The sequence below is a fragment of the Lagopus muta genome, chromosome 7 (assembly GCF_023343835.1).
Source record: "Lagopus muta isolate bLagMut1 chromosome 7, bLagMut1 primary, whole genome shotgun sequence".
NCBI classification, from domain to species: Eukaryota; Metazoa; Chordata; class Aves; order Galliformes; family Phasianidae; genus Lagopus; species Lagopus muta.
In genome coordinates, this window is record NC_064439.1 from 34,462,691 (window position 1) to 34,483,403 (window position 20,713).

The 20,713-nt window shown below is 37.2% G+C and overlaps 1 protein-coding gene across 5 annotated transcripts in view; it reads right to left on the reverse strand.

Moving 5' to 3' along the window:
• The window catches only part of TBC1D5 (TBC1 domain family member 5), a 295,713-nt gene extending 293,356 nt beyond the window's left edge, over positions 1–2,357 (reverse strand). For all 5 annotated transcript variants that reach the window (XM_048950415.1, XM_048950416.1, XM_048950419.1 and 2 more), the window contains exon 1: positions 2,125–2,357. The gene's annotated coding sequence lies outside the window, so the exon portion shown is untranslated. The remainder of the gene's footprint in view (positions 1–2,124) is intronic.
• Between the last annotated feature and the right edge of the window lie 18,356 nt (positions 2,358–20,713).

The following is a 20,713-nucleotide window of genomic DNA, read 5'->3' on the forward strand; positions in this document are numbered from 1 at the left end:
TGGTATTTTAAGGGAAGGTATGACCATCTTTTGTGTGACAAGTGAGCTTTGCTAACACTGCAGCACGATCTGAAAATCACTTGTATAAAATTGGGCTTGTGATTTCCCTCAGGTGAAACAAAGCAAAACAAACAACAATCCCACCAGTGTTACTAATTCTTGAATGCTAGCACCAGTACAAGCCCTTACTTCGTTGTCATTGCTATTCATCAAGCTGGAGAACATCCTCCTGACTCTTCACCTCACTAATAAAAGGATGCCACCAGTATCTTTTGAAATGTTCAGCCTGTATGGGAGTTGACTATATCAACAATTTCTACAAATTAAGCCATCATAAAATTGGAGGGAAGGTGGGGGAAGATCAACCATGCACCTTCTTCCCAATATACGCTTGTATGTAAAAAGAGGAATTGTTTGTGATCTCATACATTGTTATGAGCTGAAGTTCATAATGAAGGTGTGCAAATCATGCAGGGGTAAGTTCCCGTTGATGGATCAACAATGTTATGAACTTCACGTAAGTTTAAAAACTCACCAATTTCTTTGGGCTGGTCTGTGTCTAGTTCTGTTTTTATCAGATGTGTCAGAATGCATTACAAAACCTAAATTGCACAAATTGCACCTAGTCCAGTAATCACTCCCATTATATTTATGAATGTGATATGAACAGGCCACACATGTCAATAAACAAGAAGTTTGGCAATTTGTTATTCATGGTAACATTAAGGCTGTCAAGTATTACAAAACAAGGACTGGTTTCCAAAAGAAGAAACATTGTTGCCCCAAAATGATACACTGTTATTACTGCCCAGTTTTAGGACTGCCTGTTGGATTGAGCTACAAAGTAAGTAGTGAGCAATGATTCTGAGATAGGTGGGATCTGGGATTAATTTATCTGTGTGTTTTATTACCTTCGACTTTTCAAAAAATATTTTCAATTCCAATAAACAGCCCATATTTATTTGGGATACACTGTGGAAGGTTTCGTTTTCACAGAGATGCTATCACTGAATGAAAGTGTGGCAAACAACAGAATTGATAAACTTCAATGAACTTACATTGGTATGAGGATAGTTGTGCTTTTAAACCAACTTGCAGAGTACTCTGTAAGGGCAAATAAGGATTGCTAGCAATAAAGCAGCAAAAGGATGTTGTATGGCTGCATGGCAAAACTAGAAGACCATTCTTGACTCCTGATACCCAATCTAGTATGCTTTGGAATACGAGCCTTTCACATATCAACTAACATTCTTCTTGTTTGTTAAGTATTTCAAGTCATATGTACCACTTAAAGCAATGTTCTGTCAGTGTGATGGGACAACTATTCCTTAAAAGCAAACCATGAAGCCCCCAGGATGAATAACACCATAGGATATGTACCTACACTACACAACTGATGGGTATGGTACAGCAACCTAAGAGGATGAAACCTTCCAACAACTAAAATGTGCCAACTGCAGCCCTTGCACTGAAATCCATACTGACTACACTGCTTGAACTACCATAACATAAAGATAACCAAATGTGGCAATTAGTAAGTCTAAAACTGTCACTCTGTAGGCAATAAATTGGGCAGTCAGCACAGACTGGGGTCAGATGAGTGGGAAGGAAAGGAAAGACAGTCACCAGGGTCAAGAAAGTGGAGGGAAACCTGACGTTTTCCAAAAACTCTTTGTCAAGGCCTGGGAAAAGAAAAATCACTTCGACCTTAACTCTTCCCTCTTCAGCCATCAGAATTACCACCGACAACAATGGAAAGGAAAAAAAAATCCAGAGGGGGACAACCTTATGACCATCTGCTTCCTCCTCCTCCCTCCCTGCTTCCACCTCCCAGAACCGAGGCTCTGGCTTCAGCGGTCCCTACCGGGAGCACCTGCCCTCCGCCGGGCCCGGAGGAGGCGGCCCCGCGGGAAGCAGCGGGAGGAGGCCGGGCAGCGGCCCGCGGCACCCGCTGCGCGCAGGCCTCACCAGCCCCAGCGCTGCGCGCCGACGGCCAGGGGCGGCGGGACGGGGCGGCGCCGCCGGGAGAGGCCCGGCGGGGGCCGGCGCACTTTGACTGCGGGGCGGCCGGCGGGGAGGGGGGTAAGCGGGTGAAGGGAGCAGATGCTCCGGGGCTGGTTTTACCTGCTGCTGCTGCTGCCTGCAGTGGCATGAAGATCTGGCTCAGCCTCTCTCTCTTTCTCTCCCTCTCTCTCTCCCCACTCCCTCCCCGCCTCCCTCCCTCCCTGCGCTGCTCGCAGACCCCCGCGCCGGCCCGGCGCCCTGCGAGGGACGCAGGGCAGGGGGAGGCGTTGGGGGAGGCCCGGGGAAGGGAAAGGAAGAGAAGGGAAGGGGAAGGGCTCCCTGCCCGCACGCGGAGACGCGTGATAGCACCGCCTCCCACCCTCACCCTCCCCTTTTCTCCCTGCGCGCAGGCGCGCAAGGCGGCGGTGAGGCCGCGGCGGTCGTGGTCGCAGCTGTCTGCTCCTGGGTCTCGCTCCCCGCTCCCTGCACGGCACTGGGGCTGAGTGGCACCGGCAATGTGGCGGTCTGGCTGTGCGGAGGAGGACGGGTCGGGTCGGGTCGGGCTTCGGCTCGGGATTCGGCTCGGGCAGCTGTGCAAGCTCCGTTCCCACCCTGTCCTCACCAGCCCTCGGAGGCAGCAGCAGCAGAATGGGGCGCTGGGATCTGTTGAGATTAGGTGGTTATCCTTTTTTTCTTTTCTATTTTTTTTTCTTGTGCCGTTCGCTTTCTAAGGATGCCCAGTTATGTACATAAATCATACCTGGAGTGGCTTGTACTGAGGTTGTTTGAAATGAATTCAGTGCAGCTCTCCCTTGAAGCAGCTAGCTGGGTTCACACTACTCAGAAAACTTTCTCACAGAAGGTGGACATGAATGTCACAAACCAGCGCAGTGCTGTAACATTATAAATGATGTGTTGAGCTGTGTTTGCTGGCACCCAGGCTGACTGGGCGCTTCCTGCCTGGTGACAGAGGCCTGCTGCTGCCAAGGATGCTGCTTGAGCACCGCTTGGGCATTCATTATAAGTTCTAAAAGCATGTGAGCTATTTTAGAAGACCACTTAGCACCGGAGGGTTTGTTTTACTTGCCAGAAGAGCTGTACCATACATATTTATCATAGAATTATTAGTGTTGGAAAAGACCACTAAGATCATCCAGTCCAACTGTTGACCCATCTCTGCCATGCCCACTAACCATGTCCCAGAGTGACACATCTACACAGTTCTTGAAAGCTTCCAGGTACAGTGACTCCACCACCTTCTGGGCAGCTTGTTCCAATGCCTCACCACTATTTCCGAGTAGAAATTTTACCATCTGCCCTGAACATCCTGCACAACTTGAAGCAATAATCTCTCGTCCTATCACCATTACCTGGGAGAAGAGGTCAACACCCACCTCCCTACAACCTTCTTTCAGGAAGTTACAGAGAGAAATGTTTCCCCTGAGCCGCCTTTTCTCCAGACTGAACAAGTTTCCTCAGCTGCTCCCCATAAGACTTGTGGTCCAGACCCCTCACCAGCTTGGTTGCCCTTCTCTGGACAAGCTCCAGGGTCTCACTGTCTTTTTTTATAGAAAGGAACCCAAAAGTGAACACAGTACCCAAGGTGCAGATTCACCAGAACACACAGAAACGATTGCTTTGCTGTTCCTGCTGATTGCACTACTTCAGATACAAGCCAGGATGCCGTTGGCCTTCTTGGCCACCTGGGCACACTGCTGATTCATGTTGAGCCAAGTGAGAACCGACACTCATGGAGTCTTTTCCTCTGTACAGCTTTCCAGCCACTGCTCCAATCCTCATGCATGGGCTTGTTTTGACCAAAATACAAGACCTTGCACATTTATACAACTGTCCAAAAATACAATATGCCCTAAATTGCTGTTTGCCACAATTTTGTATTTTCTGACTGGACCTAATAGTGCAATGGATACCTAAGCTTTTGGAGATGTAGTATAGGACAAAAAGGACAAAGTAGAGACATAGCCCATAATCCAACACTAGCTAAAGTGGTTTTATTACTTCTGTCTCAATCTAGGAAAAATGAGCCTAAAATTCGCAGTTTGACAGCATGGACAGCATAGGAAGGATCAGTCTATCTGAGATGTACCTCAAAATATGAAACTAAAATAAAACTTAGTAAGTTAGTAGTAATCACGTGAAGAATGGAAGTGTTGTGTCTCATCTCTGATGACATTACTTGCAGTACTCCTGATTTCCAGAGAAAAAAACTTTAATGCTTTGTGGGCTGTTTTAAGGCAATATAATCAACATGTCCATGTGGCTTTGCCAAATATACTTTGAAAGGAAATCTCCATGCCAGTCTACAGATGTTTTTGATTCCCAGATGTTAAGAAAAAAGAGAGACCAAAGTAGGTTCCACCCTGCTGATGGTAGTGTTTTACATCAGTGCACTGAAATTTTTGCTACAAGAGAATGTTTAAAGTAGAAAGAGGAATTTAAAGTTAAAAGTTTGCAGATTTAAAAGCACAGGCAAAAAAAAAAAAAAAAAAAAAAAAAAAAAAAAAAAAAAAGCACCAAAAACGAAACAAACAAAAAAACCTACTTCCCCTCTCAAAAAAAAAAAAAAAAAAAAAAAAAAAATCACCAAAAACAATAAACCTGAAGAAATGAGGATCTTCTGGTATGTCATTAATGTCATTATGTATATTAATTTCAATCAGGTTGTTTCAGTTTGCGTTTGATACCATGATTTTCTGTTTGTCACTCCTCACGTTTGTTTTATGTTGGAGCAGATTAAGAAAAACAAAAGCAGTCAAACATCTAATTCTTGTCTAGTAAAATATGCTTTGAATACTTAACAGCTCAGTAATGAAATTGTGTTTTTTTTTTCAATACAGGGCACAGCATTTGATTTAGAAATCATACAGCCATCTACAGTCAGTCTGCATATATCACAGTGACCAGTCCACTATAAACATGTGGAAATACATCTTTTCTGCTTTTGTAATGCAGTGCATTCCATATAAGAACATGTGCATAAGTAGCATTCTCTCGGGAGGTGAAGGGGTAATGTAAAGAATTAAACCTGTAGATTTGTGCTACTGTTAAATTAAAGAAAAAAAAAAAAAGTGTGCACCTGCCTTTGGCACATGCTCCAACTGTGTACTCAAATCAGGCAATTGTGAGTTGTCTAAATAACTACTGGAGTAATTACATGAGCATAGGATATCTAATTGTGTGTGCACTTAGGGGATGTCTTAAAAGATTTGGCCCTCTCGGTATTCTCAATATGAAAATTTTCCCATGGAAAATAAAAGCTGGAACAAAAGCCAGCAGGAAAAACAACAGCAGAATCTGCCAAAAGTGGTTTATTCTTGTTTCATTTGCAATCAATTGTTAGGCTCATAGTAACACTTAAAATGGCAATTTAAGCCTGAATGGAGGTTCCACCCCAAAATTAGACCACAGTTTTAATTGTAAGGGGCTGAATCCCTTTTACTTACTCAATAATAAAAGGAAAAATAAATTCCAAATACTATTATTTTCTATATTTACAAGATTACGGAGGAGTTAAGAACAAAAGGCTTTTACCTTCTGAATTTACACTGAAAGTATGACCAGTGTGCAGAATTACAAAACAAGACGCGTAAGCTTTGTGTAGATGAAGATGAGATATTTGTGGCTGTATATTCCTCATTATATTATTATATTAGGAGTTGAATTGAATATTCTTAGGGCTAGAAGTATTTTTAAGGGGAAAATTTGGTGAAATCTTATTGATTGCACAGTGGAAATATGAAAAATCCTGTTTTATAAGTTGCATGATTAATTGCATTGTTCATTTTTTTGGTCTGTAACCTTGCTAAATTTTATACAGGTTCTTAACGTCCTAATTGTAAGTATTATCCATAGCAAAAGATTGCTTAGATTGTTTGCACATATGACAGCAGAAGCCAATTTAAGAGGAAGAAAAGTGGAAAATAGCAACCTCCTGCATTCATTTCTTACATAAGGAATCTCATCTGGTAACATACCTAGAAATGTATTCTAGTTTCTCATTCTTTAAGGAGTTTCCAGTTTGTTTATCATCTTCAAAGTTATTAACATGCATGATACTTAGCAGGATTTTATTTATTTTGAAAGAGTTTAGCGTAAATTCCTCAGTTCAATAAATTACAAAGAAAAAATCCTCATCTTTTGGCTTAGTTAACTCTTGCATTCAATGTGAAAAGTTCACTAGATTTTCTAACATATAAGAATTATATTCATTTATTTTATTTAGAATATAGATATGATTGTATGTATATGCAAGTGTATTTATATAAATATCCATACACTCAATACATGCTTGGATTTTATATTTCATCTGGAATCTGGAAAATTTTACCATTTTAGGAATCTGTGGATATCTCAGGAAATTTAGCAAATTATAATGACTGCAGCTTCTTCCATGAGTTGGAAGAAGTTCTCTTATCAAGCAACTGTATTCCCATAGAGAAACTAAGAGTGCTTTCGGAGTACTCCTAGCATTTCTAGACTCTGCAGTGAGATATATTCTACATACACCCATTAAGAACAGGTATGCTGATTTTAGTTTTCTTTTCTTCCATTAATCTCATAATTTCCATTGTAAAGAATCACTAATTTGCTCTGAAGTTTTCTTTTTGTGCATTCTTTTGAAATGTTTCCGATCATGAACTTGAATTAATTATGAGTATTGTTCTGTCTTTTTCATTCTCCAAGCCTTCTTGTCCACATCCATATGAAAATGAGGAGAGGAGAGGAGAGGAGAGGAGAGGAGAGGAGAGGAGAGGAGAGGAGAGGAGAGGAGAGGAGAGGAGAGGAGAGGAGAGGAAATTCATCACATAAGTTTGACAAAGATGTGCTACTTAATGCATTCAGAAATATTTTAAATGAATCGAGCAAAGAAGAGTGAGAAAGACAAACTGATGAACAGATTTTGGGAAGAATGTGAAGAACAAGAGCCATGCACTCCAATCTAACTCAGCTAAAATTGCCTCAGGTGAGACTTCTTCTGAAGGATGTAAAGAATCCAAGCTCCTGATGCTGAAACACATGGTGCATCAGCAGAATCCTGTCAGCGTGATCTGACGTACAATGTGTTTGTTAGATCTGTGCCTGGAGAGATGGGGAAGGTAGTTAGAGTGGAGTAAAAGAGTAAAGAGTGGAGTAATGAAAGTATCCTGCAGAAGTGAAAAGAAACGAGAAAAAAAAAATAGTATGGATATATGGATATCAAGGAAAGTGCTAGAAGTATCTAAAAATGAACAGTAATTCCTAGTGACTAGTGTCCAGGGCAGTGTTTATACCTGTGGTGCCTTTGGTCCTGATTTGGGCAAAACCACCCATTGACACTTAAGTTCCGTTGATTTCTGTGGGGCTTAAGTGTTTTCCTGAATCAAGGCTAATTAAGTACGTCACATACAAATACTCGTGTGCATAAATTGTTTACAGGATTGGGGCTTTAGGGCTTGTCTAAACAGAGACACTCAGGAAAATTAATCCAAATTAACTAAAGGTATGAATTTAAAGTGGATTAGTTAAACCACATTAAACCCCAGTCCACACTGGGGTTTAATGTGGTTTAACTAATCCACTTTAAATTCACTATTTTAATTACTTTGGATTAACTTTCCTGAGTGTCCCTGTTTAAGCAAACCCTTAGTGTATTGAATAAAGTCCCCAAATGAGTCAAAATTAAAATAGACCCCAAAGTAAATAAATAGCAATTCTGAATTGGCAAGGGATGAAATCTTTAATTTTTGCAGTTCCAGTGCCTATGTACCATCAACATATTGACGAACAGCATCAATGAGATCACATTGCCATTGGTGAACACGGCGATGGCACTAACTGTGAAACTTAGGAAGGCTGCTCTTACAAAAAATTGTAATCAGATGCAAATTCTCAAATCCATCTTGTGGGCTATAGCAATATTAAACTGCAATTTAAAAACGAAGATCAGATTTATTGCCGCTTAAGCTGGCAAGACCAGTGAAGGCGCTTTGGATGCCCATACAGTCTGTGATGGCTATCAAGTATGCCAAAACTGGCAAGAGAAGTAACATTAGCCTTATTTATGTAAATAAGAAACCATTTGTATTTAATAATAAGCTACTACTACTGATTAGCCACTTATGTATGCTGGATAAATGAAGCACTCAATAGCAGTTCATATTGTTATTTTGATAAACAAACATTTGTGTTCCTTTGAAAACTGCAGTCAGATTCCCAGGGTAACAGTTGACTGTGATTCCACTGGGCATGATGGGACCTCACTGGGCTTTGAACTGGATGCCTACACAGCAACCACATTCATCAGGTGTGTTAAGATACTATGAGAAACAGCAGTGGGACTGCAAGTTGTGCAAATTAACCAATTAATTTTTAGCAGCTTGATTTTTTTTCCCCCTCAAATAAGTAAATAAATATTAAGCCATTGATAACTATTCAATTTGGCATGAAAAATCAGACTTTCATGGCCAGACACCCAGCTTGTGTAAGTGGGCAGATGGTCCTATCTTTAGTTAGAAATGATAAGTTTGGGGGAAAAAATTAGTTTTTTATTTTTTATTTTTTTTTACTTTAAGCAAAATCTGTTCCTCTGCTGAAAGTGACAATTATCTAAATAAAAATATTGTTGAAAAAGGTTAGTCTTTTTGTATTTAAGCTGTATAATTATTTTTTCATATTTCAAACTTGGAACTTGCAATGTGACTAATGCTGTCTTTTAGTTACACTGCTGATAGCTCCTACATTCTGACTGCTTTGGATATACATACATAGCTGTATTTTAATAAATAAAACTGATTAAAGAACCTTTATCCCTAATAGCCATGTACATTTAATGCTTGGTAACCAGTGGAATTTTAAGAATCCTCTGTTTTGCTTCTTTATTTCAAAATATTGGCAAACAGTTTTGCAAAGGAATGAGATGATGCAGTTCTGGTTCCCCTGCTCCTAGCAGAGAGGCACAGTCTTCTCTGAGCCATCCTCCTCTGCTTTGACACCTCTTCTCTCCTGCTGACACTCCATCAAGGGAAGACACAGGGAAAGGGAAAAGTCAGAAAGGTGGGAAAAGCGGGAGTGCCAGGGCAGAGTGCCTGGAGAAGACCAGTGAAATGAAAGCTGCAGTAACTTTAACTCAGCTTCTTTTCTCATCTTGTTCTGCTGTCCAGCTCCTATAATAATTTCTTCTCTCACTCTCTCTCTCTCTTTTTTTTCCCTAAAAATAATTCCAAATCTTAAAGTTGTCATTCTAAAGCCCTAAGGTACAGCACCAGGAATTCTTTTACACCGTACTTTTTTTACACTAGGAGATACTTAAGAACGTTCTCAGCTGCCCAGGTTTTGATGCAAAAGATTCCTTTTGCTTACAGAGATCAGAATAAGGCTGCTGTGCACATTGAGCAGATGTGGAACTTAGGGGCAAGCGAACAGAAAGGAGTGTTCACTGTCACTTTTTTTTTTTCCCCTCTAAATTTTATTCAACAAAAGATTATGCCTATGCACACATAAAAAAACCCACACATCCTCTTTCTGAAAATGTCTGATCCTTTGATTAGCAGAAAGCGGCAGTTCTGATCCATGCCCTATTTTGAGGATATCTAATTCAGTGCCTAAAGGAATTTGAGGGCAAATGCACCTCTTTCATTACACTGACTCCCACTTGTTTTTTTACAACAGATAAGTGTAAGCCCTACAGCAGCACAACTGTTAAAGATTTTTATGGCTCTTAAAAGGGACACTGTAAATTTGAAATGTGTAAAATATCACACACTGAATGATGACAATTGTTTATGGCACCCTTGTTTAATCTTGCAGCATTAAAAATGTATTTTAAATTTTCTTTTCTCTTGGTATGGTGTTTGTGTGGGCCAGGCAACAGTAAAGTAATTGCCCTCTGGCTCTGCAAAATGTACATGGGATCCTCCGTGCTCAAGCACAATCTTTGCTTCTCTGGTGATCTGATGTAGCAGCATGCCTCTTCACCAGAGGGGTGTCCTAGAAAAAGAAGGAACTCCTTCAGTAAGGTGTTTTCACAATTATATTACTTTTTATTGCCTCAATTTTTATTCAAGGATTTCACAAAAATCTTTAAATGTGTCAACGGATACTTAGATTAGCCCCAGAAAAAAAAAAAATCTGTCATAGAGTAAAGTGTGGGAAGGATGAAGTTAGGAGTTCACAGCCACAAAGTCAATCAAAAACAAAGAACAGTTCTGCTGAATTTATCATATCCGTTAACCTCATTATGATAGTGATTGTCTGGGGTGCATTTTAGTGTAATAACCGGTGAGAGATTGGGAAGGGATGAAGAAACTGTTTCCCCTAGAACACTTTATGCAGTGCTGTCAAGGGAAGACTGCCTTATTTCTGTCCTCTCTGTAATTCTTCTTTTCCCTTTGAGTGAACTGAGTTAACTGGCTATATTCTTTTTCAAATAAACATTTATAGCTTTTGAGTAGGCCAGCAAAAGGCCGTGGAAACAGTTCATGTTTTGAGTGTGGATTCAGCTAAAGACAACTGCCACTATTTGTCTCCGTACTTCTTCTGAGCCGCTTTTTGTCTGTTATGTTATTGGCTGGGGGTTTAAGTGATGTGTTGGTAAGTCAATGCAGGAGTAAAAATACGTGTAAATCTTATGGCATTTGTGTACACATGGCAAGTCAGGACACAAACAAGAAATAAACTGGAGAACACAAGCTGGTTAGATTTATTTTGACTTGGCTCTGAATTGTAGCAGTTTCAAAGCAGTAAATACGTAAAGAAAAGTGCTGAAACTTTAACAATGGCATATTTTTTCTCAAGTGTTCATTAAACTGGGATTTTGAAATGTGTTCAGTTGGACAAACCCAAACCAGTCCTCCAGTTTTCTATGTACTCTCAGCAAGGACTGGAAAAACGAAAATGTTTTTCCATTAGCAGTATATTTTCTAAAATCTAAAGTCACCTAAGGCATACAAGGACATAGCTTCTCCTTCGAACAATTTGTATTCCCCTTACCTTAACCCTTTTCTTTCCATTTGACCAAAATCCCAAGGTGACAGTGCCGTGTATACTGCATTCACTGACAAAGGCAGAAGAAATCCGTTATTAATAACTTTTTGTGTGTATAGTCCTAATAAAAAAAGAACACATTCCTTTAACAGTTTTCAGGTAGCTATTCTCTTGATTTATGTAACAGTTGGTCACTTTCCCATCATCACAAAATGCTCCAAATTTTACAGAACAAAAATATGTACTGAAAAAAGAAAAAGCTCAAACAAATGAAACAGATCCCCTCAGCACACACACATCCTTTTCTTCACAGAGATGACTTTCTTATCTGCTAATTTGTTAGAAAAGCACTAAGAGCACAAGCCTATTTTTACTGGGCTATTTCTTTCTGAAATGTGCTGATTCATGGAACCTATTTTAAATGAAAACATTCTCAGGATCGCAAAAAGTCAAACTATTAAAATGTCACTCAGTAGTCAAAGTCTTGCTGTGTCCTTTGTTAAATAGTGACTTCAAGCAATAATTTCTATATTGAGTTTTATTAGTAGTCAGTAAGCAAATCTGAATGGCCTGATCCTGCATTGCTGACACCATGCTGGATGAAGCAGAAATAAAACAGCACACTGGAAATTAGATTAAAGGCCAAGTCTGCAACTGTTATTGAAATCCAATAACTCAAACTGCAGTCTTACCAGCAGTTAATAGTCCCCGTGGTGCTAAATAATCATAAAGCTTGAGGGTATCTACTGTTGTGCCAGCACACCAAGGAGATGCAACCATCCCTACCCCAAGAGTTGTAAAACAAAACCCATACTGCCATCAAAGAGCAAATTTTCTTGTGAGGGGACCAATACCCCTGCAAAGAATTGATAATGTCTTCCATGACATTTTGTAATTCTTTTCCATATCTGTACAAAGTCTACCTAGAAAACTTGGAAAGGACAACCATCTTGTGCAAAAAATGTGAGTATTGGCCTGGAACATTAGCAGCCAAAGTTGGATAGTTCAAAGGCATCACAAGAATAAATTCTTTTTTTAGGTAGGCAAGTGTAAATATATGTCTTTTGTATTATGTCCCATCTGCAATGGTCCTATCTTAATTGTGAACACCATTGCACCTGACATCTCCAGGCCCAATAATTTTTTTTTCCTGTTACTTCAAAGGAATATAAAAATGAGAAACAAAAACTCCTGGGTTTTAAATCATGGCCAATTCTCCTTGATTATCAATTTCATTCTGTGCAGATGAACAACAGTCAATTGCAGTGAGCTGCTGGAAATGAGACCAAATCTCATGCTCATCTTAGCATAAATAGTTTTTCAGGATGCAACAAAATTCCTTCCAGTAATATCAGGAAAAAGTAGGTGAGTCAAAAAGAGGACACCACAAAATGTGTGTTCCTGTATTGTCACTCTGTTCCTAAGTAGCTAATGATTCCAGATAAATGCAAGAACAACTTCTTCACTAAGTCTTTTCTCTCTAGCAAAACAAAGTAAGTGGGAACAATATAATCAGGGTAAGTTTGTCTGTCTTTGACTTCTTGGAATTTGCCTGACATCATAGACGAAGACAAGAATAAAACTGAATCTTCACTCACTGAGATAACTGTAGATGCTATAGAAATGTAGTAAGCACATGCACTTACTTTACAGAATAAGGAGAAACTAACCTTCTTTATATGAGATATTTTGTGAACTGGTTTTTAGTGCAGTCAAGTATTCAAAAGTTTCATGTATTATTGTATTCTACTGAATAATTTATGGAAATAATTCAACAGCTGTAACAGTATAGTCAAAGTACCTTTCCCTTATTCACCTCTTCACATCCTAAAATTCAAACTGACACCCAGTGAAGGGGAGAATTCCTTGGAAAAAATATTGGAAAGGCTTTATGAATGTATCCCATGTAAAATATATTTGAGTTTGAAAGCTTAGTTCAGTGACAGCTTTTGCTCTGAAAGGCTAGCTTTTGTGACACTATTTGAAACAAGTCTATACAGCATTACCAATCACACCATTCTACCTTCCAGCAAAAATGCATCTGTATCTGTTAAGTGATAAGAAAATATTTTAGGCACAAGTATTAGCAGTGTTGAATGCATTGTTCTTATTCTATGGTAGAATTCTTTTCTATGGAATCCATCTGAACCCTACAAATATTTTCTACCACTTTTTATATTTCAAATTGATCAAATATCTTGATATTAGCACAAATGAGGAAAAAAAAAAAAGGCTGAAAGTGAAAAAATTCACATAGATGTTTTTTTCTTTTTCCAAATAGAAATAATTTTAATGATGTAATAGAGTGCATGTAGCTCAGTTTCAAAGAAAATTTAAAGGTCTGTAGCACGAGGAGGCCAAGTTCTTTAAATATAGTATTAAAAAACTCCAATGAAAAGCTACCTTTGACTAGTGTCTGAGGTCTGATGGGTAACAAATTTTTTTTGGACAATTTCTTTATTCCAATATTTGAAAAAAAAAAAAAAAAAAAAAAAAAAGCCACCCTCAAGATTTTAATTTTCAGTCTCAAAATTTGGATTTCATTTTCAGAAGTTTCAGATTTATGTAGTCATATAATATGCCTTGGAGATATCACTTACTAATTCTTCTTGTTCATTATCACCCCTTGTTTTGTATAAATTGCTGTTATGTTGAGATTTCTCTTCCCCTTTTATTAAAGTGGTTAACCATTTACCAGTTTCATATGAATTATCATAGAAAAAATTATTTGCTCTATAAAAATAATTGGCTTCTTTAACAGCAATATTATTCAATAGTGCCTTAATCTGTAGCAATTCTACATAAGCTCTTTACTATGGGATTTTTGATGTTCTAATTTTTTATTGTTAGCTTTGCTAATAGCTCCAATTCTTTTTTTTTCGCCTTTGGCATTTCCTAATTTCATGACATATACCTAAAATCTAGCTTCTAAAAGGCACTTTGAAAGCCTTCAGTACACTATGATATGAAGCAAAGAACAAATTAAAATTTATATACTCCTTGATTTTCATTTTAATATCTATTAGACATTCTTTATCCTTAAGTAATAGAGTATTGAATCTCCAAAGCAAACCATTTTTATTCTCCTCTCTTTGAATTATCTTTATTATTTCACAGGTATATGATCAGATAAAAGGAATCTGTGCACTTTAGTTCACAATTTCCACCCAAATAGGTTCTTGTCTCTGTAAAAAAAAAAAAAAAAAAAAAAAAAAAAAGCCTTTTCTCATATGTAGGACTGATTTTCCAAACAAAAAAAAAGGGTTAACAGAACTACTGAAAAATTTAGGAAATAAAGCTACTTATCTTCACATCTGCAATTTTATCTTGCAATCATTTATTTTATTTTTCTTCATTTTATATTAAAAAAATTAAACTCATAGTTTAAATTTTCTGCTGAACTTAATTAGCCTTACTGATTTGCTAATAAATGTATCACAGGAGAAACTGATGGAAAGATTTTGACATCTTTTTTATATACACATAGAATTGCAAGCAGCAGAATTCCTCCAGAAGTAAAATATTCCTGATTGTATGCCAAAGTCATACATTTTTGTCTCATGGTGACAGCATGCTTCTCAAATAGTCAGTACTTTGCTGTATCTCCAAATGAAGGATATTAATTCTTGAATTTGCTCTCTGCTTTTGAAATAAATCTTTGCTGTATTTTACAGAGATACAATAAGAAGCCAACCCATTATCGTATGCTTTTTGCAGCGGTTGACACTGGCAATCAGAAGTAACTGAGTAAGATCTACTTTGTGAGATTATTAAGTAACTTATTAATAATTAGAGATTATTAATATAGTCACTTTGTCCTCTCTTTATTTTGATGGCACAATTAGGTTTGTAATAAGTGTTTGGGTTATTGCAAATATCAAAACAGTGTGAGGTGAACACAGAGAAATAAGCTATGGATGATAAAAATATAAACACACTTAGGAGAAAGACATATTTTATTCCAAAGACCACTTCATAATGTAAGGCTTGGTCATCCTGATTTAAGTTTCACATTTAAAGGTAAACTAGCAAAATGTTTATTTTAATCAGCCTGTCCTGTGTAATCTGGTAGAAAAATAAACATCAGTTAAAAGGCTATCAGTCTGACAAAATGACTTAACTTAAATGTTAATTTGAGAAAAGCACATATTAATTTTATTGTCATGGGTTTGATTGAACTGATGTGTCTCAATGAGATCAAATCAAGATCAAGATCTTTCTCTTTCCTTCTTGCTGTGGTGTTTACTGCTTCTCAGAAGTGTTCTTTGCCTGAATGAGAAGAGTCACATAACATTAGGAGATGGACATTTTCCATAAAGATCTACCTGTTTCTTCAGTTGTTTTTGTTTGTTTGTTTATGTGTTTGTTTAAATTTCTGTGATAAATCCCAGCTTGGCATAAATCTGTATAAATGGATGTTTCAGCTTATGTATTCATACCAATGTATGACCTTTATCTTCAATTGTATTGCTCATCAAAAAAATTGGTGTTGCCTGTCATTGTCACTCTCCACTTTACATTAGCTTCCATTAACAGAAGAGAAACCTTTCTTAGGTGGGCTGAAATGGTAATCTGAAGAATTTAAGATTTTTTGTGCTTTGTACAGTATTTAAGGTTCCTATCTCAGTTTTCCTCCAGTCTATATTGAATATAGAAATATAGAAAGTTCACCTATAAAGTCATGAGTTAATGGGAAAAAAAAAAGTTCACACATTAGTATAAGTAGAAGTAAACTGCTATCAGAATTTGCAGTTGTAATAGTCAACTGTATCACTGCGTGTTTCCTAAGAGCTCTGATTGTAGAACTGCCTTTATGTTGGAAAGAATCAAAATAAAATGGAGTACAAAAATATAAGATTAAGAATATTGTACTTCAGTCAGCTGTGTGGCAATATGTACAGGTTCTTTCATGTTTGTTCATTTTGAACACAGGCACATGAGAAGAATTGAAAGAGTCTTATTGACTTGAGTAGAAACTTGATCAGGCCCCCCCTGTGGAAAGCTAGGCCCTTTAAAAATAAGACTTTCAAATCAAAACCTTTTGTTTTCTCATTTGTATGGAATCAATGTAAAGTGGTAAAGTGCATAAGAAACTGAATGAGTAATGACAAAAGTGGCATTAAAACATCAGCTGGTGTTACTATACCTGAAAATCCATTTGTGATATCAGTGTCGTTCACTACTATTAGTGAACTTGGTACGTATAGGGTAAATCATTCTATACTTAAAAGTACATTTATTTGAGCTTGTCTCTTTGTGGCTAGATGATATTCCATATTCTGCCTTCAGTGCTAAGTGCTGGCGCACTGTGTCTGTGATTTATTGTTCTCATAATCAGTAATATGTCTCTTATGTACATGCTTTCTTTTTCTTAGCTACTGCCTGTGATGGTCATATTAAAAAATCTTTTTATGGTTTTGTGCCTTGTACAGTAAGTCTGCATTTTACTTTTTTATACTCAAAATGTTTCCCCCTGCAATTTGTCTAAAACTCAAGATTAAATTGGATGAGATGTAGAATGATACCTAAAAATCATAACATCTGTTGGACTGACTTGATATTGGTAAGTGGAGAGGGAGGGGATAGATAATTTAGTAGTGGAAGACTTCCATGCTTCTTGAAGGCTGTTAAAGTCCACACTTATGCCAACTACCCAGAGTGCTTACCTGCATCTCATTATTCACATAACCACTAATGTGCCTTTTTTTCAGTTATGTACTTCTTGAGTATGGTTGAGCAACTTCTGCCTGCCGTCTCCTTTGCTTAGCATAAAAAAACTTATTATTCTACATTCATTTGCTATATTATGATTGAGTGGTCAACCTGAGTTCACTGGGTACTCTACAGCTCTGAGCCAATGTCTGCCTTCCTCAGTTGCACATGTTTAAACAAGTCTCTGGTGAGCAGAGTTTTTCTTGACACAAAATGTGGTCATGTGTAGTTGATTGTATATTTGGTGTCTGGGAAGTGCAAGTTCAGATGTGTTCATTGCACAGAGATGAATTCTGCCCTTTTATTAATGAAGCTTCCTCACTTACAGCAGCACAAATTGATTGCTGTTCACAGAACAAACTCATCCAAATGTGATGGGGATATCTGGTGCTTTCTGCATGACTCCATTTGAGAAGAGACTTTTGTTGCATGTTTTCACTCTCTTTTCCACAACAGGGCATGATATGGCTTAGTGTGCTCATTGCCAGCCTGATTCCCTCTGTTCTATGTACTGCGATGTGTAATTAACAAACAACATGCCTTTTATATAAAGGAAAAGCAATAGGTGGACTACATGGCAATTTTATAGTACACAACTGTGTTTCCAGAGCTGTGCACATTGCTGCTGACACCTTTATAAGTATAATAGCATGCATTTAACACACGGACAGAAATGCAAGGAAAAGGCAAAACCATGCTGGCTTCTTCAGTGCTAGAAAATCAACAAATTAAAGTGTTTGGCAAACAGTTTCTCAGAGTACATCAATCAATAAAAATTAAGAATTTATTATAGCTTCATGTTCTTGTTGCTATTTTTATAATTCTGTCTCCTTCCCCACTTCACTCCATTAGCTTTTTAGTAGAAGATTCTATATTTTATGAAGTTATCAATAAAAAGTACTGCATGCACCATGAATGATAACTGAATGTTCCTTTAGGTTCCAAAATATGTTGCATAATTGCATAAAATTGCACTGAGTTACTGTGAACTTTAATAGTCTTCAAGTAATTTACTAAAATGTTTTTCTGTGAGATGGTCAAGTATTCTTGAGCTGCAGTGTCCAAAGGACAAAGTTGAGATTCTCTTAACAGGTACGTAAGTTATGAAATGTTATGAATATTGATTTTATTACTCATGAAATTGAACAATAGATAGTGTTAATTGTATTAAGCATGGGATAGCAAAATTAACTGGTTTCTACATTTGGTAATGTGGAACTATGTGCTTGCATGACACCAGACCTCTCTGAAATTCAGGTAGCAAAGTTTCTGCTCATTTTTAAATAAGACAAAATATCCACTAGAAATGGAAGATCAAAGCAATCCATTTATCTGTATCATGGGATCAATGAGCTGGGAAACAGTTCCTCATGCCAACTGGATGGCATAATTACAATTGTACGTAGATAACAGAGAAAGACTCCCCAAAAGATACAGCTTTTTATCAAGTAAACTGAAATAGAGTTAGCTTTTTCCTTTACTCTTCTGAGTAGCTTAACTGATCACTTACATGAAGAAGATGGTCTGAGTTTGGTGCAATTAGGAGATGTTGTTTCTTAAAATGCCAACAATAGCATTCCTACACATTATTCTACAGAGCTCTTGCCTGAGGGCCCAATCTTGTCATCCTTCCACACACAGTATTTCCATTGAAGTCAGGATCAAGAAAATTATAAATCATACAGCATAAAAAGATATGCTTGGTTTCTTTGGCACTGGAAATCAATATGTGTAGGCCTTGAGTGCTATTCCATGATTTTGACTGAGGCCGAATGGGAAACAGGGGAAGACTAATGTAGAAGTATTATCAAAATTACAATAAACAGTATGTAATTCTGATTAGAGTCAACCAGTATTAACCTGTAAATATTGGAATACAGCCCCAAAGTGGTATCTATCTTTTAATACTAATATTGATTATTTTCTCATGACCTCATCCTTACCTCTTTCTGGCTGGCCAAGAAGCAGTGTATGCTTTGCCTTCTCCATTGTTGTTCCATGTTCTGGTTCAGAAGCCGTCAGAATTAAATGCAACAAGATTGTTTCCTCTGTTCTTTTCTTGGACTGCCTGTAGGTGGTCAGAGGAAAGGGGCAGGTGAAGAAAGTTAAAGCTTGAGGAGTCACACCATAACACTTCCAAAATTTTGTCTAAGGGGATGAGGAACACTTTAGAAGTACAAATTTAACAAAACCTCTATAAGTATTTAAATGGCTAGTTTGGGTTTAGTGGTTCTCTCAGTGGTTAGAAGGTTCTGAAATTCTGTTTTAGTTTCATTTGCTTCATCTATTTTATTTTTATTTTACATGTTAAGAAAAAAACTTGTGGCAAACAGTGCCTTAGGCATAGCACCATGGATAGGAACCAGATTTCTAAATGCCCCAGTTAATATAATGTATAATGTTGCATTCAGCAGCAACTCATATGATTGAAATAATTTGACTGGAATTAAACTATTGCTACTAAAATTTATGTAAAAACTAATGAAAAATTTATTGGTTTATAAAATCCTTGCTTTTATCCAGGACTAACAATTCCTTTGCAGCACTAGTGACCCTCCCACAAATAGTTGAGAAGAAATAAAATATAAGGAGTTCATCGGTTCATATTCCCTGAGATCCTCACAGTTACTCTTCTTTGTGATCCAGTCTTTTAACTTTTTCATGACTTTAATCTTAAAAAATAGATTTTTAATTAAATTCAGAGCTATTATTCCCCTTTAGGGGAGGTGGGAAAAACAAATGCAACTCTGATGCAGGACCTCTGAGCATAACACTTTCCCTCTCTTTACTGTTCGTTTTGGCATTTTTATATATCTTCTGCTAATAAAATGTAATGATTTTCATCTTTTACTTTGACATCTGAGTCTCTATCTTTTATCTGTTGTTTACAGTGTTTCAGCCCATAAATAAATCATATGACAAAATAAATTACTTAATCTTGTGTTTTATTTGGAAACACATTAAAGTCTATCTTTGTTGGGAAAAATCACTTTGCACCTTACAATAGCTTATACACTTTTATGACTTTTGTGTCACGTTCAAATACTATCAAGGTGTCATATCAATACCAATTGTTCACAAGAGCCACATTTTAAACCTTTCAAGTTATCTGATGGAGTTTGATAGGAATACTTTGAAATGAAAGTACATCTGTCTTTGGCAAATGGCAGTTTCAGTTCTGAGCATTGGTTGTTTTATGTTTTGTTTTGTTTTGTTTTTAATATGATATTATAGTGTTTTACAAAAGCGATATTAATCCCTAGAACTTTCTTCAAATCAGTATACATATGATTATAATGAAGTCCGTTTCTCCCATCTCCTGTATACAAAGCTGTTTGTTGTCAGCATCTGCTTTTTCATCCACTATAGATTCACTTACCCTGCACATTCCCAAAGTTGCTCTTTTGTATTTTTTGGCATCTGTGTGGTGAAACAAATGGTGCTGCACTGAATTTCAGGCTGCATTTTTATTTGCAATTTCCTTTAGACGCATTTTGCTTCAACAACGAGGATTATGTGATAAATACTTTCCCCATTGTTGTGAAAGAAAAAAATATATAATCTCAATGCGTTTATCAAGCTTTTACCTGGTCAAAGAAAATCAAATCAAATTCTAAATAGTTGCTTGCATATCTGTTCTAGAAGCTTCTTTCTTTCACAAAAGCCTCCCTCAAAACTATCTTTCACATAGAGAATGTGCCCTCTTTTCTTAGGTTAATTGCTGAAATATGATGTGGTTTGGTTTCATTTTTAGTAATTTCCAGATTCTATTCCAGGACATTTGGGATAGAGCCCAAGAGCTTAGCATGTTTTCTTTTTTTCATGGTAAAATTGTGCAAATATGCATTAGAGTGTGAAAACAAACAGTCTAATACATTTTTGCAAAGCTCTTTATGTTTACTGTTTATTGCAGATACCAGATCCTAATTAAAATGCGCTAACAAAAGCCAAGATACAAAGAACAAAGATATAACGAAGCCTCATCTTTTAAAAATATTTGTGATTAATCCCAGAG